Here is a 26,357-nt window from a genome sequence, read left to right on the forward strand (position 1 = left end):
CTGTCCTCGGCAGGACTGGAATGCGACCCCCCTTCTCACTGCTCCCAAAGCCCCTTTCCCACCATCCCCTGGTGAGGCCAAGGATACCACACCTGCCCAAGACCGTCCATGATGCCAACAGCCGAAAACGGGGGCTGGAAATGCACAAAGGCCTTAACGTGCAAGCCCTTTAATCTTGAAACTCCAGAATTCCAAAACTTTAGGATTTTAGAATTTTACCCTATGGCACTAATCACAGACAGAGCTTTAAGAATATACATATATATTCCAAAAATTGTTGACTTTAACTGGAAATGACTAGCAAACTGAATGCCCAGCAATAAGCAATAGAGATTGCTTTTTCAAAAAGTTTATACAATCTACAATCATTAAAACGCTGCTTCAGAAGACTATGTAATGGGACATGGATTCCTAAGTGCCTCAGTCACTGTCGTCACTGTCAGTGGCAGCACTGTATTTTTTTCCTTTGCAACCCAAATCCCAGTCTGTAGTTTTCTTAAATTTATCTGATAGTAAATGAAAAAGCAAACTACACAGCCTTATGTACAGTACAGTTCTCATGTATATTTGTATTTATCTCTGTGTATATGTGTACACAGATGCATACAGTATGTGTGTGTATATATACATATATGTATACATACACAGATATGTAACAGGGAGGGCATTCACACTCAGGAAAATGTTAATAATTACATATCTGAAAGGTAAGATTACAGTGACTTAATTTTCTTTATTATATCTTTGTTTTCTAGGTGGCTTACAATTAGCATATATACTTTTCAAAGAGGCAAAGAAGCTTAGCTCTCCAAATTTTAATTGGAGGCTGTCATCCACACCCCAGGCCCCGAGGTCAGGGAGAAGCAGCTGTGGGCTTCCAGGCAGCTCTGCCAGGCGGCTGAGCCATGGACCTGCCCTCTAGAGTACTGAGCATGAAACAGCTCATGCCCAGTGGGTGCTGGCCGTGCGTGGTGGGTGAGAAGAGAAGATAAGGAGAACTGAGTGCAGACTATTTAGGCACTCTGTCCTCCTCCAGCTCCATCTGGCCCTGACCAAGCCTCCTCAGCTCCCCAGCTAGGAATGGGGCATCCATGTCTGCCTCAAAGATCATTGGCCCTCTCCTTCCAGCCTGAATGCTGGGGAACTGGGCCCCCACAGCCCTGAGCAGTGAATGAGGAGGTGTGCACAGTCACGTAGCGGCAGGACCAGGACACACTGTCCTGGCATCCTGTGTGATCTCTCTAAGGAGCAGAGACCCCTCCAAAGCCCCCATTCCTGAATCTGGAGCCATCAAGGGGGCAGGGAGACACATGGCACTCACGACACTTGCCCTCATCTGCCCCGACTGCCATCACTTGGTGAAACCTGGGGTGCCCAGCACGTGCCACACACCGGCTTGGAAGGTGTGAGGACACGACAGACAACACGACAAGCAAGACCTGCACCCCATGGGACTTACATTTTAGTTCACAATAAACAAAGTTTCTTATTACTATTTTTAATTCCACATCGGGATGTGTGCTGCAAAGGAAAGAAATCGGGTGTTGCTACAAAAGCAGCAGTGGGGCGGAGGGAGGGTCTCCTTTACCCCCGAATTACAGAGAACCACTGACAGCTGGAGAGGGGGGCCTCACGTCTCTTTTCATCTAGCTCAGCTTGGGAATACAAGACAGCACAGACAGACAAGTCTTGGTTGAAACGATCTTTCTCTACATCTATCGGAGGCGGGGAGAGCACGCCCCTCTTCCAGAACCTCTGCACAGCTCACGGAGGAGCCCCTGACGGTCCTCCCACAGAAACTGATGTCAACATAAATCTAACAGCAGATTTCTGTAAAACTTAGAAGGTTGCTGAAGTAAAAGATACACAGAAGTACATCATCAGGGTCCTTCATGTTGGCATCCACATTCCCAAACATTTGGTTAGGAGGTACGAGCAGTTTTCCGTTTGTTGCAGACTTTTGTTCATGTGCCGGGGAAAATTCTGACCCCCAGATAAAACTTGCAGGGGGGAATCCAGTGCCAAAAGCCTTAAAACAACCACAACACACCACCCAGGAGATGCGCGTGACCTTCCCTGCGGTCTGCACCCCTACCCTCGCTCTGCAGGACCTGCCCTGCGCAGCCACAAAGGACCGAGCTTCAACAAAAAAGCAAGAGGCTTAGAAGTCACACTGTAAATGACAAATTAAAAAATATATATATTTGTATTACATGGTGGATTAAAAAGCCTGACTTAACTCTGGCAAATCAACTGTAAGAGATTAACAATCCACTATAAAAATGGCCAAAGAATAAGAACAGGCAGTTCAAAGAAAAACCACAGAAGGCCAAACGAAAAGACGTCCAGTGCAACTCATAAGAGAATTGTTTCTGAAAACAATGATAATTGCACCAGGATGGCAAAAAGGTGTTTTAATGTTTGAGCGGAAATAAAACAAAATAAAACCCCTGAGTTTATGCAAAGATATTTGAGGGAAAAGGCACCCTTCCAAACACTCAGCAGGGATATCAACTCGTACATTTGTGGGAGAATTTGGCCGTCTCTGTCAAAGTTGTAAATGTTCCGAGCTTGGACCCGGTAATTACTCAGCTGGGAAATCATCCTATAAACATGTTCTTAAAGCATCTTAATGGCAAAAAATTGGTCAGAACCTAAACGAATACCACTCAGGAGCTGGTCAGACAAACAGCAGCACATCCCTGTGACAAAGCCTTGAGAGACAGCCAGGCAGGCGGCAGCCACCACTGCGGGGGGACAGGGTGTTAATAAATGGGAAAGCAAAGAATGGGATGATTTCAGCTTCTTCCTTTATGCCCCCCCAATTTTTTTTTTATGGATCTGCATTCACATTACTCAAGTAACTTTTAAAGTATATTCACAAAGGTAAGACGCAAACCTGCCGAAGGGTTCATTAGTGGTAATTTAGGTGACATTTTCTTTTTTGGGTGTTTTAAATTTCCAAAAATATTCTAAACAGAATACAAAATGTACTATTCAGGTGGCTTTGCTCTTGTCATTTTGTTTTGTTTTGTTTTAAGGCAGAAAGAAGAAGATACATGCACTTGTGGATGCCTAACATTTTTCTGGAAGTATTTACTCCCTTCCCCCCAAAAATTATATTGACAATGTTGACCATGAGGGAGTAGGTACTAGAGAGAAGCTTGTATTTTTCTATTTTTTTTATTTTTTCTTTTTCATTCTGTATTTTTCTGTACTGTTTGCATCTCTGCAATCTGCATGTATTTTTCAAAATTAAGTCGAGGGGTTTGGATTCTGAGGTGCAGTATGCTTCAGGCCTGTATCTGACTCCCGTCCTGAGTGCCCCCAAAGCAAGCTGACCTTCCTGTTAAGAGTGGGAGGTGAGTCGGGAGGGGGCCGCCACGCTGGCCCCGGGGGTGCAGGACCTGCTGGAACTCAGAGTATGAGGGTAACCCAGTGGCTGGAAAGGCCTGCATCTTTCTGGAGAACATAACCCAAATGTGACAGAGAACAGCCCGAGGCCCCAAACCACCGCTGCTAACCACTTCTGACTTACATGGAAACGGACTCTGCACACAGTGGGGGCGTCAACCACGCTGGAGTCCTGGGGAGGAAACTGAAAGGCTGGGGACACAGATATTTCTGTTTCTTCCAGCAGATGATAACGACTTCAAAAGAGAAAGAGGAATTTTCATGCAGATCGTACCAACCATGTGTCAGGTGCACTTTATATATAGAAAATATGCTATATTTAATCTCCTAACAGGCCACTGGCATAGAGTCAACTGCTGACTCCATTTACAGGTGTGGCAACCACAGCCAGGGAGGTAACTTGCCCAAGGTCACCCGGCCAGTAATTGACAGAGCCAGGATTCAACCCAATTCAGAATCTAATCTCCTCATTCTTTTTTTTTTTTTTCCCCCACTACAAACGAGGCTTTGACAAACTAACCCTGAGCTGCCAATATTAGTGTCCTGTTGCCTGGTCTCCTTCCTCCTAAATGCCTCCCTTCCCTGCTCTGTTTGCTGGTCGGCCCCATTCATCTCTGCATCCCTCAGACCTGGCACAGCTTAGCAGCGGGCGGTTGCAACATACTTACTGATGAAATGGGGAACAGCTCTATAGGCCAGGGCTTACAGCAGAAAACAAGGCATCTTTCCCCCAGACCCAGGGTAGACGGCGGGGGAAAGAAACACACTAAACTCTCCAAGTTGGCTGTAAGCTAAAATTGGAGTGGCAGGGAGAAAAATGCCATGTCCTTCGTAGTACGTAGGTATGACTTTACAATCTCCACGGAGATGCGCGAACTATTAAGAGGGGCTGAGACAGAACAAGGTCACCAACACTGCTTCTGGCCTACACACAGCCCTCATCAGTTTGACCCTGCACAACAGGCAAAGCAAATATAAAATTGTAACTGGAGGCGATAAATACCACCTCGTCTTCATCACCCCAGTTCAGCGGAATGAGACTCAAGGCTTGTGTACCTTCATCAACAGGTCTAACTGGAGTTGGAAGGAGGGGAGAAAGTACAAGAGAAGGGTCTTACAAGTCAAGAGGGCAGGACACGGAAGCATTATGCTGTTCACCAGAAATGGACACGCTGTAAACTGACTGTACTTCAATCAAAAAAAGAAAGAAACTTTAAGCATTTCTTTTTGTCACAAGTATAAAATAAAGATACTTTCTGACCAAAAAAAAAAAAAAAGAGGACAGTACATACACACACACACACGCCACCCCTGGCAACAACTCCACAATGCTACACTAAGACGAAGACTGGAGGACAGCTGGGTGAAGAGAAAAGGAAAAAGAACAAAAAGTCAAGTGACTACTGCGGTAACATACAGGGGGATATGTGGTAGAAGATATGAACCGCTCTTTCCTACACAGTTAGCATAAGTGGCCCAGATGCAAGACAGAGCCCAAACCACTCAACACGAGGACGAGGACGGCTGAGAGAGACGCACGTCCTGTTCCGCTAAGTGCAGGGCACCTGAGGAGTTCCTGTCCTTATTAAGAGCCCACCCCTCACACAGCCAAAGACGCAAAAAAGGGACCTGCTACCCAGAACTCAATTCTGATCAGAAAGCAACACGTTAAAAAAAAAAACTTAATTAGCAAAAACAATAGTAAGAAGGAATATGACATTTGAGAGGAAGTAACTTGTCATTTTAGAGTTTAAAGGAGGAAAGAAAAGGCCTGGGGACAAAAACAACTGTTTAGCTTCGACTTCCAGAAAACCAACACTCAGATACTGAGGCAAAGCAGCAGGGAGAGCAGAGGTCCCAAAAGGAAATGTGTTTTGACAGACATGGCCTCATCTCCAACCAGTGGATTCTGATCACCTAAAGCATGATAGTCCCCCAAAAAAGAACCAGGAGGAGGAAGCCACGGATGGCAAGGCCACGGCTCCAGGAGCTCTAATGAGCTCAGATAGTAAAGGATGTGTCCAAGGCACAAGGAACTGTGTATAAACCAGGACAGACCCGAAGAGAGTGGTGTGCACTCATGAAACAGCATGAATACAGCTCATGAAAATGCAAGAACTACCAGCAACATGGCTTAACCTACTTGCAACGCTGTAAGAAGGACCCGAGAGGAAGCAGGCACCTCATACGGACAGAGGCTCTGATCTACCAAAATGGCAGAGAAGGGGAATGTGTTCCATCTTTCCTATCAAGGAGTGTGTTCTTCAGACTGGGACATACTTAAGGGAAACCTCAAATCCAAGCCGCCCCACCCAAGAACCAACTTATAATCACCCAAGGATGATTGAGTTAAAAGATGCCAGTCTAGGGGGAGGGTATAGCTCAAGTGGTAGAGTCATGCTTAGCATGCACGAGGTCCTGGGTTCGAAACCCAGCACCTACCTCCTTTAAAAATAAATAAACCTAGTTACCTCCCCCGCAAAATAAAAATAATTAAGTAATACAAAAATAAATAAATTTTATATATATATATATTTTTTTTTTTTTTAAAGATGCCGGTCTTATAAGCATCACATCCCAAAATGCAGAAGGAACCTGCATTGTTGGTAATCACCCTGGGGCTGGGGGGGAGGCGGGGGGGATGGGTAATGCCCAGCTTTTTGGCAGCTAGCATCCCCTCAGTACCCATTCTGCTCCAGGCACCAGACTGAACACTCGGGGATTCAAGGAGTTCAGTCTAGTGAAGGAAGCAGAGTCAAGGAAAGAGAAACAATATGTAAACAGAATTGTTAATAAGAGGACCACTTAACTTCACGTCTGTCTCTGGCAAAGCTCTGTTGCAGATCATGAATTAGACCATCACAGCCCAGCCTGGTTCCCCGGGAAGCCATGACACGCTTGTCTTATTACCTTTTGTTAGCAGGGTTACTAAGGAAATAACAGATACAGGGGTCCCTGACTTCTACAAAGTATATGGATAAAGTCTCCTGCCAGACCTTTGGGATGACAGAGAAAGAAGGGGTGAGATGTCAAAGCATTTTGATAGTATCTGTAATCGTTATAAGCGACCAATAGCGAAGTGTCATGTAGTGGACCGAGGGCAGGCTGAACACACACCAAACTGAACTCACTGCTCCCTCTGACCCATCGCCCAGCCTTGGCAACTGACAGTGACGTCACCATCTAGCCAGGCTCCCAGACGTAGACCTTGATGTAGTCATCTCCAGTCTCCCTCCCTCACGCACTGAACCAAGCCAATTTTGCCTATGGAAAGACCTCACAAACCCATCTTCCCTTTGCCAGTCTTGGTGCCACTTGCTTGGTTCCCTTTTCGCTCACGTGCTTTCTAACTGGTTTCTAGACAGTTGACTTAATCTGCTCCCAAACACCCTGCCTCAACCTCTAAAAGGCAAATTTGAGCAGGACATTTTCTTCCTTAAACATGTCCATTGGCTAACAGGAGAAAACCCAAATTCCTTATCCCTATACATTCTCCCTATCCAAGCTACACTCAACGTCACTGTCCTCCGACCAGCCATGCCTTGTCAGGATTCCCTTCTGTGCATCCTTCAAGCACCAGCGCAATGTCACCTCCTCTGTGAAGCCTCCCTGACAACTTCCAGGCAGAGTCAATCCCTCTTTCCTCTCTGCTCCCACAACTCTTGTTAAATTCCTACTTCACGGTCACTGGTGTAATTGACAAGATGGGCCCTCCTCCTGCTGTGTAGACCTTGTGCCTTTTGACGATCAGGACGCTGTCTTGTTCACCTTTTGATTCCTAATCCTGGGTCTAATATATGGCATTATGGACGTACTCAATAAATATTTGCCTGTTGATTAAGCCCAGAGAACCCCTCCAGTGACAAACCAGGGAATGTGCCATCTTTGACTTTGCCTAGCATCTTACCAACAAGCGTGATGAAGACATAATAGACCGCAAGCTCCTCAAACCAGCAAGTGACCAAAAAAACTGGGAGTGTGCTCGGCAACAGATTTTTAAAAGATCACAATAGGTGAAAATATGGGCTGAAACTAACCCCCTAAAAAAGTCACCCGTTAGGGCTCAAAAAAATCATCTATAAAAGCCAGCGATGAGAGAGACCTTTCTCAAGTGAGATCCGTGAGTGAGAGTGAAGTCTGTGAAGCCCGGCTGCCTGGGCGAGTCCCAGCTCTTCCATTAACTAATCATGAGATCTGTAAATTTTCCCAACCTTCTACCTCCAGTCTCCTTCATCGCAATACAGGGATAATAATAGTATTTACCCCTTAGGGCTGTTGTTCAGTTAATAATAATGTACTTGCACTTAGAATTGTGCCTCACTCAATAAAGTCTACTATTTGTTGATGATTTTGTTGTTATTAAAAGCTACTTCGAAGAGAAGCTATAAAGTACTGTCGTTAAAAGCAAGGGCCCTGCAATTAGACTGCCCTAAATTCAAGGCAGCTCTAAGCTTAGCAGCTGCCTGACCTTGGGCAGTTACTTCACTTTCTAATCTCCACTGTTTTCATCCATTCAATGGGGCTAATGATAATGTCAGAAATATTCCCTTTAGCATTACAGTTGACCCTTGAGCAACATGGGTATAAACTGCACAGGTCCACTTATCTGCAGATTTTTTTTTTTCAATAAATACATCCTACAGCACGACAGCACTCCTGGATGGTCAATGTGGAATTGCAGATACAGAGGGCCGACTGCAAAGTGGATTCTGACTGCACAGGGGTCAGCACCCCTACGGGTCAAGTGTGTTAAATGAGTTTAAAAACAGAGAGAGAAACTAAATGCCCATTAATAGAAACTTGTCAAATAAATTATAGTACATCCATAATGGTGCATTAAATAATAATATGCAATTATAAAATACAGTGAGGGAGATCTAGACATACTAAGATCAAAATTCCTCCAAAAAAGACACTCGTCCATGAAAAAAGCAAGCTGCAGACTGAGACATATAGTCTGGTCCCATTTTTGTAAAATGTTTTGGAAAAACAAAAAAGAAAAAGCAGAAGTAAGTGTGTGTGTGTCCACCCACACTTTTGTAAACACAGACAGCCTTTGCTTTACTGAGTACTGTGGAACCGTACAAATGACCGTGCAGAACAATCTTATTCATCAATGAGACAAATTAAGATTGTTCTATGACCTTTATAAATTTTTGTCAAAACATCTTTTACTGTCAGTTATAAATGAATAAAGAAATGAAAAAAACAGTAAAACTAATATTTATTTAATACACTGTAACTAAAAAATACCAGAGACACCGAGAATGACCATTTTATTTCTTTGTGAAATCTCACCCGGAGGAGTCTGACCAGTACTTGCCTTCTCGTTGTTTCACACAATACGGAACAAGTGTCTTTTCCACGCCTTTGCAAATTGCCACACTCCTTTCTAAATTTGGATCCATTTCCAACATTTTATCCTCTGCACGTTCAGTGTTGCAAAACACCTCCAAGAGTGGCTTCAATGTGAAGTTTTCCCCAGAGTCACTTCCTCTGGGACTTCTTCATCCTTTGCGTCACAATCTCTGTGTCAATGAGTGTTTCCACGGAGTTCCTCTGGCTGCATACATAAAGTCTCAAACAGTGGCAATGCCGACATTTCTACAATCAGCTATTTATTCTATAATTCAATTTATGTTCAGTTGTGGAATTTCACTTCCAGCATTACTTTTCTTTCTTTCTTTCTTTCTTTTTTTTTTTTCTTTTGCTGAAATTTCATCAGTGTTGGACAATTTCCTCTTCTGATTAGCTATTTCTGTAAATGTCACATGAGTTTATCACTAGGAGACAAGGAGGCGACGCAATGGCACACTTTCTTGTGGACACATGAACTCAACAACAGATGGGCAATGACCAGCACCAACAGACTCTGAAAGAAGGGACATGATTGGTCACTGACCATAACAAACATCAGTTATGTACCTAGTGATTTGTGGACTGAAAAGCTTGTAGCAAAGTCTGTACTCTACGTGATTACTCAAAGTTAATATACCACGGCAAGTGGAATTTGAACCATGTTACTGGGGGACTGATGTTCTTTAATAAACTGTAGTAAAAGATATTCACGCATATTAAAACTGTGAAAAGCAAGCACTCTCCCTACAAAAAATATAACACGGAAGCACATACACTAAAGAGTAACAATGGTTACCCTTCGGGATGAGCTATATTGTTTAAATATTTTTTGGATGGCTAAGTGCTACACTTTGGGAGTAGTTCTCAACCTGAGATGATTTTCCCCCATGGGGGGCATCTGAAAGTGTCTGGGGACATTTTTGACTGTCATAACTTGCGAGGCACGGAGAAGGCTGCGTCTGGGATCGGGTGGGTAGAGGCCAGGGAAGCTAACTCCTGTGAAGCATAGGACAACCCCCACCACAAAGAATTATCTGGTCCAGAAAGCCAACAGTGCCAAGGCTGACAAACTCTATTTTAAGCCAAATAGTTTTTATTAAGTTCTTTTTAATAGCACCATTCTCATAAAGTGGTGGCAGAGATTAAATGAGAGGATGACAAGGAGAATAGAGGCTCTAACGACTTCAAACTGAGGTGTTTTTTTACAACCATTAACTCATCTGCTCCAACACCATGATGTGGCTGCCAGAAAGTTAACATCGCCTTCAGCTCACTGGCAGATCAAGTTCCTAGACCAAGACAGGAGTTCGGAGCCAACCACACTCTGCACCTCTCAGACCACATCCAGAATCCAGAGTCACTTCTGGGCAACACATTTGAAAGAGTATTAAACTTCCAAAGAATGATGACCAGTGTGTAAAAGCTCTGAGAACCAAGTCATGTGAGAAACAGGTCAAAAAATTGGGACAATTATTCCTCAAGAAGGGAAACCCCAAAGGAGTACTTGAGGGACTGGATGTGATAATAGTCCCCAAATTTTACAGAGCTGTTACTAAGAGGGCTAAATTATCGGACTCATCTTATGTGGTTCACCAAGGCAGAAACCACAAGGAACTGTCCCCCAGTAGCAGGGCCTGGAGGACAGCACAGCTCCCTACCCCTGGAGCCCCTCAAGCAGAGGCTCTCAGCTGGGCTCTCAGGGGATTCCTACACTGAGTAAAAGAAAAGTCTAGGTGAGCAATAAGGCACTTTCTTACTCACAATCTTGGGTGCAGAATACAGGGAGTTACTTAAGGAACAGCCTTCTCAGTCCTAGGTTTGACCCAAGAGAAATGAAAACATGATGTTCACAAAAAGACTTGTGCAAGAATATTCATAGCAGCTTTATTCATCATAGGCAAAAACTGGAAACACTCCAAAGGAGAACAGATAACGCAAATTGTATCACATCCGAACAACAGAAAACTACTCTGTATAGAAAGGAACAAACTACCAATAAGGGTAACAAGGTGGATGGACTTTGCATGAGTTCATGGTGATTATTCTGTTTATGTGACATTCTAGAACAAGCAAAACTAAACTTATTTAAAAAAAAAAAAAAAACAGAATTGTGATTGTCTGGGAAGGAGCATGAGAGACCTTACAGTAGGATAATAAAAATTTTTGTTCTGTACCTTGACAGAGGTTTGGGTAGCATGGATGGAAGCATTTATCAAAACTCCTCAAATGATACACTTGAAATCTGAGCATTTCACTGTTTCATAAATTTTTATCACCAAAAATACACTTACAATAAATGCATGAACAAATACTGAACTCTAATTAATGCCTATGTATGCTGAAGTGTTTACGAGTGAAGTATACTGATGTCTGCCACTTACTATAAAATGCATTCCCAAAATAACATAGGCTGATAAATGGATAGAGAGACGGAAAGATGGAGAAAGGCATGAGAAGGCATGAGAAGGCAAGTAGAGTGAAATGTTAATGGTAGAATCTAGGTCGTTGGGCATATATGATGGGTGTTCACCGTACAATCTCTCAAGTTCACCGCCTATTTAAAGTGTTTCATAATAAAAGAAGGGGGTGCGGGTGGAGGAAGTAACAGCCAGTAAGGAACACAAGGGAAAGAAGAGGTGGCTGGGAGGTCACGGGAAAAGAGCAGCAAGGGGAAGAAAAGCAACTGTTTCAGTCAACACAGGGGCCTCTCGAGGGCAGAACTGCAAAAGGCCTGACTGACCTGGGGACAGGCAATCTTAGGCAATCTTAGCCAAGATGGAGCACATGAGGTTGGTGCTCAGACCTTTGCTGTCCTAAGTCCTCGTTCCCATGAGGCGGGAAGCTCCATAAAAAGACCAGCAGGACCCCCAGACTGGGCCACTACTCTCCTGCCAGCACCATCCGGTTCCCTGGCCCAGAGGCTCTATCTCACTTTTTGCCTCTAAAAGGGGCTTACTTACCCCTAAAATTTTATTGGTTCCCTGAGCTCACTCCTGATTGGTTATTTCTCTCACTCCTGATTGGTCCACTTCCCTCATTCCTGATTGGTTATTTCTCTTCCTCCTGATTGGTCCATTTCTACAAAGTTTGTTCCTAATTAGTCAACTTTCATTATACCACATTTGCATATGATATTACAAAGTGTAAACTGACAGCCTATAAAAGCCGGTGTAAACCTACAGACGGGGTCCAGAGCTTGGAATGTTAACTACTCTGAGCCTGCTGGCATAATAAACCTGAGTTCTCCAACTCTCAGAGTGCTGCTTGGTCTCTCGCCCAGGTCCAGGTTGCTATCACAACTGAGCTGTAACACCAAGCTGTAACACTGAGCTATAACACTGAGCTGTAACACATTTTTCCGAAACACCCACAGGACCAGCTCCATCACTATCTGACTCTAGCCCAGCCCCTCTCTGTCCTTGGTATCTTCCCCTGATTCCTGAAGGGACCAGCTTTGACAATCAACTATTCGCTGCATCTGTGCAAACCTTGTTTCCAAACAGGAATCAAAGAATGCAGAGACACAATTACAGCTTCAGTGAGCTCCAGCCAGCTTCCTACAGCAAGAAGCTTGCTGTCGTATCAATACGTTCTCAGAGAAAGGGATTGGACGCAACTAGCTCTGTCTGCACGTAAATTACTCACTTTGCAGATTATCCACAGCAAACACTGAATCAGTGAACAGGAGCACCCCCCCACCAACACACAGCAGGCTTCTGGGACACAGAACATTATGGAAGCACATAAGAATTAAGGAGATATAACTGCTGGAGCAAAAAAAACCATTCACGGATATTTTGAAAAGTCCAGTTTCAACAGTTTGAAGATTATTGACTTGACTGTCCCCACTCCCCCACCCACAGTGGCATAGACAATTTAAACCTGATCACATCCAAGACCGTCGGATTTTCTGTGGTATGATTTATCTACTCTATGGCTCACTACCCCCAGGACAAGGACGCACATCCTGGAGTTGACCGAGTGACAGAAGGAGGGAGAGGCCAGAAAGCTGAGGGACCTGGTTCTCCTCCCAGGCCTACGTTAAGCTGCTGAGAACCTGCACACAAGTCACTTTCCCTTCGTCTCCTCCCCTGTGGAATCTAACATATGTCCAGCGTACCTGAGGTCAGAGGTTTCTTCTGACGCTAAATTCTTTGACATGATTCTCTCTTCCTAGGTAAGTAATATAACCTGAAAGTTTGTTTTATTTTTATATATTCCAAAGCCCTTTAAAGTCACAATCCAGGTAGAGCCAACATGATCTTCATTTCAGGCACGTGGAAACCAGGGCACAGAGAGTTTAAAACGTTTTTCAAGGTTCCACAGCGGGTTGGTGACAGTGAGGGCTACAACCTAGAGCCCTGAGTAGACCATGCAGATTCCCTGAAAAAGCACAGGAGACCCCGAGAACCCCTGTGAAATGTATCTATAACCAGTCCCTCCTTTCTCTGCCTTATCCATCCTGGTTTCCCTGGAAACCAAAGAAATCTAGAGCTTCTGGCCTCAAATCTTAAAGGGAAGGGGGATATGAATGTGTTTCTCAAACCAAAGATGGTTACTTCACAAACCAAAAAACACTTTCTGGCAGGACTTCCTTCCTGCTATTCTCCTTGGGGGTGAGGGGTGGGGGTCAGGCAGCTTAGAGGTCAAGACTCTAATGGGAGCCTGGGAGGCAGGAGGAAGTCTCTGGAGTGCCTGAGGGTGGGGGGAATCCCGCCCCTCCCCCGGAATAACTAAGGCCATCACCTAAGGAAAATCTGGGATCCTCATTATGCAAGACAACAGGACACCCTGTCTAGGTCCAGATGTGTCACAGCTGCAAGGAGGGCCCTGACAGGAAATGAACACTCAAGAGGCTAGGACCTGGGGGAAGGAGGAGCGCCAGGCATGAGGGCCACCCCTCCGCAGCCCCATGCCTACTGCGCACCAGGCTAGGAGCAGTGAAGACAGGACAGATGACAGGAGACCAAGAGGGAGGGGTCACAGGAATGGGGCTCAGACACTGCTCTGCCTTCTAGCCTTGCGGGGGCAGCAGGTAAATGGCTTAGTTCCTCGTTGCCAGGAGCTGGACAGAACACATCTGAAGGTTCTTCTGAATAAGGAAAGCTCCACCCTGGGGTAAGAAAGAATTTCCACAATGACCAATCTGTCTACAAGTGGCCTGAATGCATTCCCAGCAGCAGCGATGCATCCCCAGCTGATGGGGGAGGGAAGAGCCATCCTATCTCCTCCCCCTTACCCAACACCCACCTCAAGTAAGCTCAGAGGTTCCTGGCAAGTGCTCCCTCCCTGGGGGCCGCCAGTCCTCGGGGGTCAGGGCAGCTGGTCCCTCCGGGGATGCCGGAGCCTGGGAGTCTGCAAACACCACCCCAGTTGGCAGCAGCAGCTAATACTCCTGCTTCCCAAACCAAAGCCCGGCCCACCCAGACTTCCTGTCCAGGGGGAACTGCGGGCAGCATCTGCCCTTCTCCACTAACACAGGCAACAATCGGACGGCCTAGGCTTGCTCCTCCCTCATCTGAGCCACGCCAGGCCTCCTGGCCACTGTGGCCATGGCTGCAGAAGGCAGGGAGATGGCCAGAGAAGCTGGGAGGTAAAGGATCGCTCACCCTAGTTCCTGAGGACAGACTAACTCCCATTCCTTTGGGAAGATCAAAAGAGGAGACACAGCATACAAAATAGAAATACTCACATACAAACAGATAGAAAACCCTGGGCCTGCCTTCAGGACACTGAGCTCAGGAAGTGCATAATCCCCAGGAAGAGGGACTGATCCCCATCAACCTTCCCTCTTCCCCAGTGACTGATGTCCTTGTCCCAGAGGGAACAGAGGCCCACGGTGCGCTTGGGAACTCCCTGGGCTTGTGTTTGTTTCATGTGAGGAAGCCGGTGAGGCTACCCAGGACTTTCTCAGGAGCCGGCCATCCCCATCACCAGTAGTCTGAAAACAAATTCTAGCCAGGACTCTTGTATTTTAAAATTCCACAGACTCTACTAAATCCACTCTACAATGCTGCATTCTTCCTTAAATTTAAACCAAAGTGCCTTCATCTTAGTGTCCCTGGGTGATGGAGAGCCAAGTGCCTTCCCTCCCTGGACCACCCTCCAGATGCGCTTTGGTGGGAGGGGAGGGCAGAAAACACCCAGCCCACCTGCTTCTCCCACCTCAAGGTTCAACACTACCTCCCCATTGGACAGGGGGAAGGCACAGAGACAAGGAGGCTGACTCTAGCGCCCCTGCACTTCCAGGACCAGCGAGCTGCTGCCTCCCGATCACCGGCCCCTCCCCTCTCTGAGATGGCCAGGCGCTCTCCACAGCCTGGGCCTCAAGCAGGGGGGTCTGCTCACGGCTTGTTCCCCCCACGCCACACACTGCCGCTTCCCAGGCACGACAGATGTAGCTGCTATTCAGTATGTTCCAGCCGGGACAAAAGCCTTCTCCAGAAGCACAAAGCCAGCAGGAATGCAGACAGGCCAACTTCAATGGGAGCCACCTGCCGGGGGCCCTTCTCTGCCACACCCCCAGCACACGCTCGCACACACACATGCACGCGCACACACTATTTTCTAAGCCTCTCAAACCTGTGTTGACATAGAGTCAGGAGAAATTTTTCTCTCAATCACTGGACAGTTCTCCCAGAGCAGGGAGATTATCCTGCCATTTCTCAAATAGAATACTGTAGGATGTTGATAAGTGACAGGTGAAAAAAGGGCCATATATATGACAGAAGCGCTAGGTTCTACAATGTCAAATAGATTCTTTCACTACAGAACTTCTCAGAGTCTTTAGAATGCTAATGTGTACTGCAGAATGTGTCCCAGATTTATCCGATCACAGAGGATCTCAGGACTGGCATTCCACCAAGACATTCCAACATTGTCCGGTGCCTGGAGAAATGGGGTGCTCTTTCCGCCATGTTCACCCGGTCCCTGGGACACAGCTCTTCTACCATTTGAAATATGTAAGGAATATTTTGCTTACATGTTTCCCCCTCAATACGCTTCCAGGGAACAGATGAATGAACAGATTAATGAGCGCCCATGCACTGCTGTATCTTCACAATTCAGCTCAACTGGCGATAAAGCTTCTGCAGGGACCATCAGAACTTCATCAAAAGGAATGAATCTCTGCACACACTCTGGCCAACCTTGACTGTGACTCATCTGTGCATATGTCACCAAGGACAAGGGTCCAACTCCAGATGAGCCAGCTGGCTTTATTCCCTTAGCAAGTCTCCCCCTAGACTTTCCCAACTGCTCTGCATTTGGCTGTATGGGTAACTGGGTGACTGCAGTCAACGTGCACACCTGTGGTCAGTGAGAGGTCACCGCCATCTGAATCACACATGGTCTGAGTGAGCTCAGCCACTAATGCCACTAATTCCAACAGAGAAACCTGAAAGGAATAGTGGGCTAACCAAGCCCGACCAGCAAGGGTTCTCACCCAACCCTCCTCCCATCATGGGAGTGACAGACACTCAGTACATGGCATGAAACGTCAACATCTCCCAGAAAGGCCAGTATTTTTATATTCAAACTATATAGCTCTGATTGTCTCTTGGATCTGAAAGTAGCTCCCCCTAAAAAAAAAAAAAATGTTTGTCAGACGGACCTTATTTTGGGTGGGAAAAATAGAGGTTGTGTACCCAGGGGTGAACTTAGAGAAAAGCCCCTTCGGCGGCCTCTATGGTTTCCTGGTGTGGGCTTTCTGCTTCATTTACAATAAAGCAGACTCTGAAAAGGCGTCTCCCACTGACCTCTGCAGCTGAGCAGAGAGGCAGGTCCCCCCCACCCCTCGCCACCTCCGATGACAAGCTGCAGCGCCCCGCCCCTCACACAGGAAGCCTCTGCCTCTTGAAGCCTCTGCCCCTGTTCTGAAGCCACGGACTGTTCCTGGCATGCATATTTCTTAGAACACCTTCAGCGGAGATGGAGACTGTGGTTAGTATCTGGGCACCAACAAGAGGCTGGGGAACTCCTCATGCTCTGGTTCTGACCTAGGAAGGGAGGAAGTCCTTTGTCAGCCTCCCCTCCCAACCCAAGTAGCATCAGAAGAAAGCAAGATGAGCTACCACAAGGCCACACTGAGCAGTCTTCGCTCATCACTGAATGCAAAAGCGTGTGCTTTACCACCTCAGGGGAAGCCCAGAGTTTACCCCTACCCTATTTTTCCAAATTTCTCCTCTTGTTCACCTAGCAAAACTAGTTCAATCTATAGAAACTGGGAGTGAAAGGGAACAATGACAGCCCTTTCTAGTGAAGCAACACCCCCCACCCCCGGCCCCATTTCCCCAAACCCCAGACCCCACCCCCGAGAGCAGAAACAGGCCCCTTTCCCGGCTCCGGCCAGCACAGCACCATGCCGCCCTCCCCGGGCTCCTCAAGGCCACAGGGAATTCCTTGGCTCCACTACTCCACTTATCTTCTCTAACTGGGAGGGCTTGTGTTTGGATGTAGCTGCTTCTGACGCTGACACTTTTAATTCCTGACTTTAAAAACTTTATTGTTTAAATGCCAGTTCTGCCTCTAAGGCAGCCAAGGCACCAGTTCTGCTTAATTATCAGCTGCTAAACAGCACTTTTCTCCTCAATGCTGACGAGGACTGGGGCTGCTGAGGGGTAAGAATGCTGGTGCTGGAAAGGGGGCTCCAGCTCCCCTTGGGCAGCCTCATCAGAATCCCGAAGAAGACAGGCAGGCAGGAAGCGAACCCACTTCTGCGTGTACGCCGCGCCTTGGCCAGGGGCCTGCGCTGGGCCTGCACTAGGGGATATCAAACAAAGAAGACAGTCTGGTCCTTGAGGGGCTCAGAGTCTAGCAGGGTGGGGAATGACATTAATTTGAACTCACAGCAGTCACAGAGCTAGTGTGAACTATCACCCATGTAGGGGAGGGATTCCCTCTGCCTCGAATTGGGGGTGAGGGGCAGGTAAGAGCTAAGCCTCAAAGGAGAAACACACTTCTACCAGGAACAGAAGGATGAGCAAGTGAAAGGTGCAAAAGGAGATACGGAAGCAGAAGAATGCACTGCAGAGTGGAATGGAGGCCCCTCCTGGAAAGGTGAGTGTGTGTGTTGGGGGCGGGGGGGTAGGGGAGGAAAGGAAGGTCAAAGCCAGCTTGCCTCAATGCCATGTTCAAGAGTTCAAGTTCCACTTGAGGGAAGGCAAGGCTACTGAAGGTTTCTAAACAGAAGTGATGTTTTTGGTCGCATCTAACTAGGAACAAATGTCTGAGTCTCTCAATGCCTCTGAAGAAAACCTGATCAGCGGCCTCAAAAACTAAGTGTTCACCATGCAGAGAAACAAGGACTCTTTCCTATGGAGCAGTACATAGAGGGGGGAAGGTATGCATGGCCTGTACCAGCTGGACGACCCTCGGGACTCTCCACTGTCAGGGTCCAATGAGATGTGGACCTTTCCTCAATCTCTCAGCAAGGCCTGACAATCAGAAGGATCCTGGGAATGACGGCCCATCTCTGCATCTCTCCAGGGCCCTCGGCAGGTCAAGCCCTCTGCAACTGTGCCACGACGCCGGGCTGGCAGAGGGGCCCGCCACAGGTCTCGCCAAGTACCTGCAGGAGACCAAGTGTGGAGGATGGGACTGATGGGTTCTGTGAGGCTCTGGAAAACACCACTGGCACCAAGAGGCAGTATAACTCCAGGGAGCCAAATTTTGACTCAATAAACATAAAGCTTTAAAAACAAAAAGGAGAAATTTTAATAGTGAGGTTTTCTTAAAAGGGGTAAGCTCCCCCAACACTGGAGGAATTTAAGAATAGGTTCAAGAGGTTGCCAAACACAGATCATTATCAGACAAAAAACACATGTTCCTGAACACCACCTCTATATACAGTCCTGGACTCAATGCAATACAAAGAGTGGGGCCAAGAAACAGTATTTTCCAGCGTTACCCACGGGTGGTTCTGACAGTCGAACTGGTTGGGAGCCACTGGCCTAGATGACCATCTGCTGGCATGCAGCCCTAAACAAGACAAACAAAATGCTATTTCAGGTCCCCTTCTCAATGATTACCTTCTTTTTACCCTCGTGCCTGGGCCTCAAGACCTCTCCTCACGCTCTGACACAAATCCCCTTCCAGCTCTGCTAAATCTTTCCCAGGGTGTAGAATGATGACCTGAGTCTGGTGTTGCCTGAGAGCAGTCTGCAGTGATGGAATGTTCTCCATCTGTGCTGCCCAACACGGTCGCTGCTAGCTCTAAGTCACTCTGGAGCACTTGAAATGTGGCTAGCGCTACTGATTTTTAATTTTAATGTAATCATTTAAATAGTCACATGTGGCTAATGGCTCCTGTGTCGGCCAGCACAGCTAGCTATGAAAGGGGGTTGATGGATTCACCCTGAGATCCAGACAAACAAGCAAATTCTGACTCTGCTCCCTCCATCACCACCTCTTGGAGCCCATCTCCAGTCTGAAGAGACCCACCTGATGACAGGGAGGTTAAATTAAAAAAAAAAAAAAAAAAAAAAAAAAAAAACAGCAGGAAAGGAGGAGCTCTGTGTCAGCTCTACCAGAGTCAAAAGAGGCAGAGAACAAAAAGCCTGAACAAAAATCCTCAGCCCTAAGGACTTCGCCCTTCTCTACCCAAGAAAGCGATTAGCACCAGCAGCACCAGCGGCCACCGCCCCCTCCCACACAGTGGGGCCCACTGGCGGCCGCAAGCACCCAGCTTCCTCAGAGCAAGCCAACTGCCTCTCAAGGATGACCCAGAACCTCCCTCAGCTGGAGTCTCAAAGCTGGTTTGTACTGGAACTTTTTGGCTGTTCTGCGGTGTAGAAATTCAAGGGAGAAGAAATAAAACTCACCCCTCCCCCGAAAAAAAAGTTCCACTACTTTTCCAGACCTCAAAAGTTTTCATCAGGAAAATGTATCATCTTCACACTAAAAAACGCAACTAGGTTCCCGCCCAGGTACAGCACAAAGGCCAAATTCAAACCTGACCAAGGACTCCAGACTCACACGTGTGGTCTTCCAGCCTCGATTTCTGTTCCCACATTTCAGGCCCCTTTTCCCACCATCTGCCTAGACACAGGCTTTGAATCTACCAAAAGCTGTGGGCATCTGAGCCGAGAAACAAGCACCGCCTCAGCCTTCCGGGACACCAAATGAACACAAACCAAAGCCACAGCAGGAGAGGCCAGGTGGGCACCAGGAACCACCTGTCATATTTCAAGTGCTCTCCTACCGGAGAGGCCACCCAGCAGCCTTCCAGGCGGGAGCTGGAGCCGCCTGTCTCTTGCCCAGAGCGCACTGGACAAGACGCTTTCTCAAGACCAAGTTATCGACTCCGTCCTCTTAAGGGAGGCACTCAGCCTGCTGCGGAGTCACAGGCCCTCCAAGACGAGGGACGCTGACAGAGATGGATGGGGCAGGAAGGACGAGAGAGACCAGACACCAAAAAAGTACTGTGGGGGAAGGGAGAAACACCCATCCATCAAAGGCTAAATACTTTTTCTGAAGTTTACTGGAAGACTTTTTTCCCCCTTCTTGCTCTATAAAAAGAAAGAAAGAAAATGTTGCAACTTCCTTTGTCACAGCATATGTTCAGGAAAAAACGGACCCGACCCATTGCTTCACTTTCCCATTTGTACTAACGGTCAGCTCCATCCTGGGCCCTGACTTCTGCTCGCCCAGCTCCTGGGAGGCAGGAGGCAAAGATGGCCAGAACTGAGGCCCAGAGAGCCTCTCGGGACCCCACGTGCGCCTGCCCGCTCTGCCCGGGAGGCTCAACACAGGAAGGATGAGACTCTTCAGGGCAAGAGAGAAGCCGCGTGAGGGCCCAGAGTGGGACAAGAAGAGTCTCAGCAACAGCTGTGGCCCGGCTGGCTCTTTCATCACCCCCTTCCTCCCTGGCTCCGTGCAATGGCCAGTTAACGCAATCCCAAGCATTTCCCATTACCAGAAAACCCCTGGGGAGACCTCCGTTCTTCCCCTCTCAGCACACAGAAGATGCGAGCCCCAGGGGAGTCCCTCACATCACTCCTCCCACTGGCCAGACTCCTGTCTGCACTGGCCCCTGGGCAGGTCACAGGTGTGCGTGTGTATCAGGTAAAGGCGACTCCACCCCTTGGGGAGCCCATCCAGTGTCTCTGTAGCCTCTGTGGCCCTGACTCCACCACCACTCCACCACGTTCCCACCACCAGCTCCCTCAACCTCTTTCTGTGTAAAACCTGGAGTCAGACCACCTGGCCCACCTCCCTCAGAGAGGGCCAAGTGGGGATACGTGTGCAGGGGCACCGTCCACATTTTGGGGGGCAGTCTTTTTTCATTCCTTTCATACATAGAGGTGTTCGTTTCTCTTCTAAACTGTGAGTTCCCTAAGGCAGGGCTCACATCTCATCACTGTAGCAATCTGCACAAAATAAGCATTCCATAAATATTTGATGATAAAACAAAGTGCTGGGTCAACTAAGTACTGAATTACAGTGGAGTCACAGGAGAACTATCAGAGGGCCAGTATCACGAGCTCTAAGGAGCCAGGTTTCAGAGCTGGACACGCCCATCACTAACCATCCTGGGGCTTCGCACTTGTATTCCTTCTGCCTGCCCCCCACCCTGCACATATTTCCGGGGCTCACTCAAATGTCACCTTTGCAGTGAAGCCTTCCCCAAACCCCTATTTAAAATGAGCCCCTATTTAAAATTTCGACACCACACATGCTCCTAACATTCCAGAGCCTCCTTCCCTCCTTTATTTCATCCTTTGTACCTATCACCATCTGACAAGCTGTATCATGTATCTGGTTATGTTTTATTTGTCTCCTCCTGCTAGAATACAAGCCCCATGCAGGCAGGGATTTTTTTTTCCTCAGTTCGGTACATTGATGTGTCTCCCCAGAGCCTGAAATAATACTTAAAACCTAGTAGGTGGTCAATAAATAATTGCTAATGAGTGAATGATTCTGAACATGTTTCCCTCTTCTGTAAAACGGGGACTTTTACTTTGGAGTATTATGCTAAGGATTAACAAGAGTGTAAGTGAAACAGCCAACACAATCCTGACACATAATATCTGCTCAGTAAAGACTTGTTATTAACCTGGGAAACCTTCACAGTGTTGCGAAGCTTTCAACAGTGATCTGAAGGAGACAGAAGATAGAAGATTGTTATATGTATCAAAGTCATTCTGCTGTTCAGATCTATCCTTAGGGAGGCTGCAAAAGTCATTCTTGGCACTGCTAATTAATTTTCTTGAGTAGTGAGTTGCTTTGGACCTCAGAGGGCTAGAAGGCACTTTCAGGCAAATCCCACTTAGCAAGGCAGGGGTCTATCTAGTCTAAGCTGCTAGAAAGAATCAACCCTCGTTGTTCTAAATCTCTTTCATCTCATATAGCAGAGGTATTAAAGGGGTCTAAACCCAAGGGGATGACCCTGACTAGTCGCCCTTCTAGGCCAATCCTGCCATCTGGGCCTCCTGATGGCCAGTCAGAAGGGAAGCCAGGAGGCAGGCGCAGAGAATTAATGTTTATAAACATCGGTTGAATGGCTGAATGACTGAAAATACTACAGCCAGGAGAAGGGTGAAAGAACATTGGCCTGTAGAAAGTGAAGACAGAGAAGATGGCTCCCAGTCCCGGGATCCCTGGAACTTGGACTGACCATCTCTCTCCCAGCATCAGGTTGTCTCCCCAGCAGCGGGGCTGCACCAAGAGTAACAAAGAAAGCCCTTCAGGACAGGAGATCAAGTCTGAGCCCTCCGATTTAAGAATGAAGAATCTGAGTGAGGCCCAGGCAGGTCCCAGGACTTGCTCAGGACCACACAGCCAGGGTAGGTCTCTCAGATGCCAGTCCACTTCTATTTCCCCTGCAAATCTGTGGCATGGAACTAAGTGTCCCCACCAGGTTCAAACCTCTGACCTCAGTCCCCGCAACTTGGTGCTCAACACTGGTCCGCTTGCAACACACAGCAGCAAGGCCGGCAGACAGATCACCTCGGACTGCATCTGTGTGTCTCTGCTGTGTCTGGACTGACTAGCAAATGCCAAGAACTGGAGGAGAGCTGGCAGGCTTCACATCTGTCCCTCCCCCAGTTAAAGTTCTCCCAGGGGCAGAAGGGTCATCTCCACAGTGCAACAGGAAAAGGAGGGGCCCTGGAACAGGGAGGAAGAGGAGGAGAGGCATCAATGGGAAACTGTGGTCAGGCCCCTTACAAGAAAGAGAACTCCGTGAGCACACAAGGTGCCAGCTTGAGTCAGCAGATCCGAGCGGGTGAAGGGAAGAATGCCAGGGAGACTGTCCTGAGAATGGCGTTTTGCAGACAGTAGGAAGAGTGGGAAGAAGCACTTAGCGGGACCCTCAGCTTCCCCTGGCTCACTCTCACATGGTCCCTCCCCCAGAGCCACCCTGCTCAGCGCTAAGGATCACTGCTCACACCGTATACTTACATAGTTACCACGCTTTTATGAGGCAGCTCGTTATAATGCACAATGTCAGAATACTCTATGCATTTTTTTTATGACAGCAGATTTTCACTACGTAGAAATAAGAGGATACAAAAATAATGGAGTTGTGGGTCTTCGAGGAACTTACAATCCACTATCTCCACTTCACAAGTGGAGAGATACATTTATAATGTGAAATAAACGGTAAGAGTGTCTTGGTAAGTATGAGGGGAGGGATGAGGAGACCCGCTTCTAGCGTGAAAGGCTTCGTGAGAGAGCAGTGTGTGTACAGATACAGACAGGGGTGGGGATGGCAAAGAAGACACAGGACAAATGGGATACAGACCATGGGCGAAGGTGTGGGGATTGGAAGCACACCCCTATGAGGAAACATCATATATCAGCCACTTAAGCTGAAACGTAACATACATTTAGGAGAAAACGGATTGGGATCAGATCTGAGAAGGATCTGGAAATAAATACCCCGTATCCTGCAGACAAAAGGAACCCACTCAAGGGTTTCAGCTGGGAAGCTGCAGGATAAGAGTCGGGCTTTAGGCAAACTAGTCCCCAGGGCTCTCCGAGGAACTGAGGGGGCGAGACCTTCATACCATGGCTGAGGACCTCAGGGTCGGCCACATGTTCAACTGCCCATCCCGCCCCCAACTCCACTCTATATCCTTCCTTCTCTAATTACACCTCAAACTCAAGTTTTATTTTCTTTTAAAAAGTCTAAAGCAAGGTAACCAAAAGAAGTCCATGAAATCAGGGGAGTTGAAACACAGGCGAAGGCACACTCGTCTTCGTCCTCCCTAAGAGCATGGGTGACTGGAGCATGGCCAGGGGGAGGGGACACAGAGGCAACAAATTCCCTGGGAATCCCACACAGGCTCCAATGGAAGGGATATGGTGCTGGTGAGCCTGGCAGTCCCAGGGAATAACAAAACTTGCCGTTTCTGTAAACGTGAGAGTTTACAAGGCAGGTTACTCTACACACTCATTTGCCGTGGCCTTCAGCTGTCCACAGATCCGGGCATCTGCACGGAGAGGAGCAGGAAAGATGCAAGGTGACCTTGCTACCCCGGCCAGCACAGCAAGCAGCATGCTGGTCTCCTCACCAGTCCACCTGCATTCCTAGGATGCTCAGCTCCACACGCATGGCCTCAGACGCCCAGGGCTCCCCCTCCTCCTCCGGTCCCATCTCCCACCCTTTGAACCCAGCAGAAATCAGGCATGAGGAGCAATCTGCAGATTCTTCACTCAGAAAGGCTTCCCTCACCTAAGGCTCCTGTAAAGCTGGCCTTCCTACTAGCCTTCCTCTAGGAATTACAGAAGCTGGGCAAGGAGACCCGGGATAGGCAGAGAACAGGGAGGGCACGCTACTCCAAGGACAGTGGCTCCTCCTATCAGAGTTAAAAATAAACTCTTAGCAATTTACACCCAACTCCTCCCCTCCAGGGGCCAATGGGCCCTGGCAGATAAATCTCTCCCTGCAGAGGAAATGAGGCCCCGGGGGACAGACAGGAGCAGGCAGTCATGGAGACATGGTCTGGGAATGTAACTCTAGCTGAAGGCAGAGGGTCCCCTAAGTCCTACTTCAGCTCCCATCACTCTCTCCAACACACCCCTTCTCCCAAATAAACCCTAATCCCAGAAAACAGACATGGAGCCCACCTATGCCATGGTTAGTACCAATGCCTGTCCAAGGATTAGAAAAATCAGAGAGAAGAGAATGCCAAAGTCAAACTGAAGGAAACCCCCTGCTCAGTATCTATCAGTGAAGCAGGTACCCCAGCCACCTGAGCCCCCTTCCTCACCTTGTCCTATGGTGAGCGCTCCAGGGCCCGTGGGCAACAGAGAAGAGGCCATTTCAGTGGACCTCAAGGGACAGAGATGACCAATACCCCTGCCCACCACAGTCAGGAGGTAGCAGAGACCCAGGCTCTCTGTGACATCCTGCAGGTGGCTGAGCTGGGAGGGCCAGAGGGGCCACAGACCCACTTCTGAAGGAGGCCCCAAGAGCCAGGGTCTAGTTATTCTTGGAAGCCAATGAGATGAGGTCACACATGTGAATGCGGTAACCTGAAGCCCCACTCTGCGGAGGTGGAGAGTATAGCTTAGCAACAGGGCAGGAGTCCTGGGGCAGGTGGCACGCTCCGGGGCAGGGCAGCTGGGGTGAGGGCCTGGGACAGCCTCACGCAGGGCTCTCCTACTCATCCCCACACACCTCCTGCTGGGGAGGCCTGCGGCAGGTGGAGCCTGGAGGAGCCAGAGCTGGAGGCAAGCATCACAAAAAGTCTAACTCACCCTCCTGCCCGGCTAATTAATCCTTCCCCAGCTCCGCGGAGGAAGCCTCCGTACATAAGCCGTGCCGCCTGGAGAAGCAGCAGTCACAGCTCACTCTCAGCACTCAGAAAAACGAGTTGGCCCCAAACCACCCACCGAGCTCAGGCTGGAAGGGGGGGGGGTGCATGGGGAGGGGGTGCAAGTGCGTACTGAGAGAAAGCGCAGCAGTGCGGCAGGAAGACCTGGGCAGACGTCAGGGCCGGGCTGTGAGGGGAGACTGCAGCAGTGGCACATTTATTTTTAGCTGTTGGGACAGAGGGGCTGAGTGACAGCTCTGGGCCCTGGGCGGGAGGCCAGGTCACAAATGTCCAGTGTGGACTGGGAGCCTCGTAATAATAATCAAAATGGCAGCAACGTGGTCAATTCAGTCACCTGCCAGGGATCATCAGGCAGCCTCCTCTTAGGCCCCCCGCCCACCACCACCTGGGACTGGAGAGACTTCACCTCTGCTTCAAATTCAAAAGAAGAACCATCACGGAGACGAGCCAAACAGAGAAGACCTCGACAGTACAGCTCAGGATCCTTTGTTCCTCTGTCTCCTCAGATAGAAAAGGCTGCCAATGGAGGTCCTGCGGCTTCTGCCTTTAGTCACACTTCTTCACCTCCCGGGAAGAGTCCTGGATGGACACCGGCCATGGAGATGCAGGGAAACATCCCTCAAGAGTAAGATGCCCTTTCATCATCTGACCCGTGTGGACAGCTCAGATTCCTAGCGGAATAAACACACAGCTTGGCTGGTCTCAGAAGGGAACATCAGTTGCAGATAAAGGTTGACCTTGAAGCCACATCCCAGCTTCTACCACTTGCCAGATGGCACACAGAGGTGTTTACTGGATCAGAGA

General features: G+C 48.2%; 1 protein-coding gene and 1 long non-coding RNA gene across 2 annotated transcripts in view; both read right to left on the minus strand.

The window, feature by feature from the left end:
• Window positions 1-26,357, minus strand: part of MAPKAPK2 (MAPK activated protein kinase 2) — a 44,196-nt gene that overhangs the window by 10,182 nt on the left and 7,657 nt on the right. The window lies entirely within an intron of this gene.
• Window positions 1,273-24,980, minus strand: LOC141574777 (uncharacterized). Its single transcript, XR_012501887.1, has 2 exons — window positions 14,023-24,980; window positions 1,273-9,286 (listed from the first exon to the last, which is right to left on the minus strand). It is a non-coding gene; the product is annotated as an uncharacterized LOC141574777 (long non-coding RNA).

The sequence above is a fragment of the Camelus bactrianus genome, chromosome 23, assembly GCF_048773025.1.
Source record: "Camelus bactrianus isolate YW-2024 breed Bactrian camel chromosome 23, ASM4877302v1, whole genome shotgun sequence".
Classification (NCBI taxonomy): Eukaryota; Metazoa; Chordata; class Mammalia; order Artiodactyla; family Camelidae; genus Camelus; species Camelus bactrianus.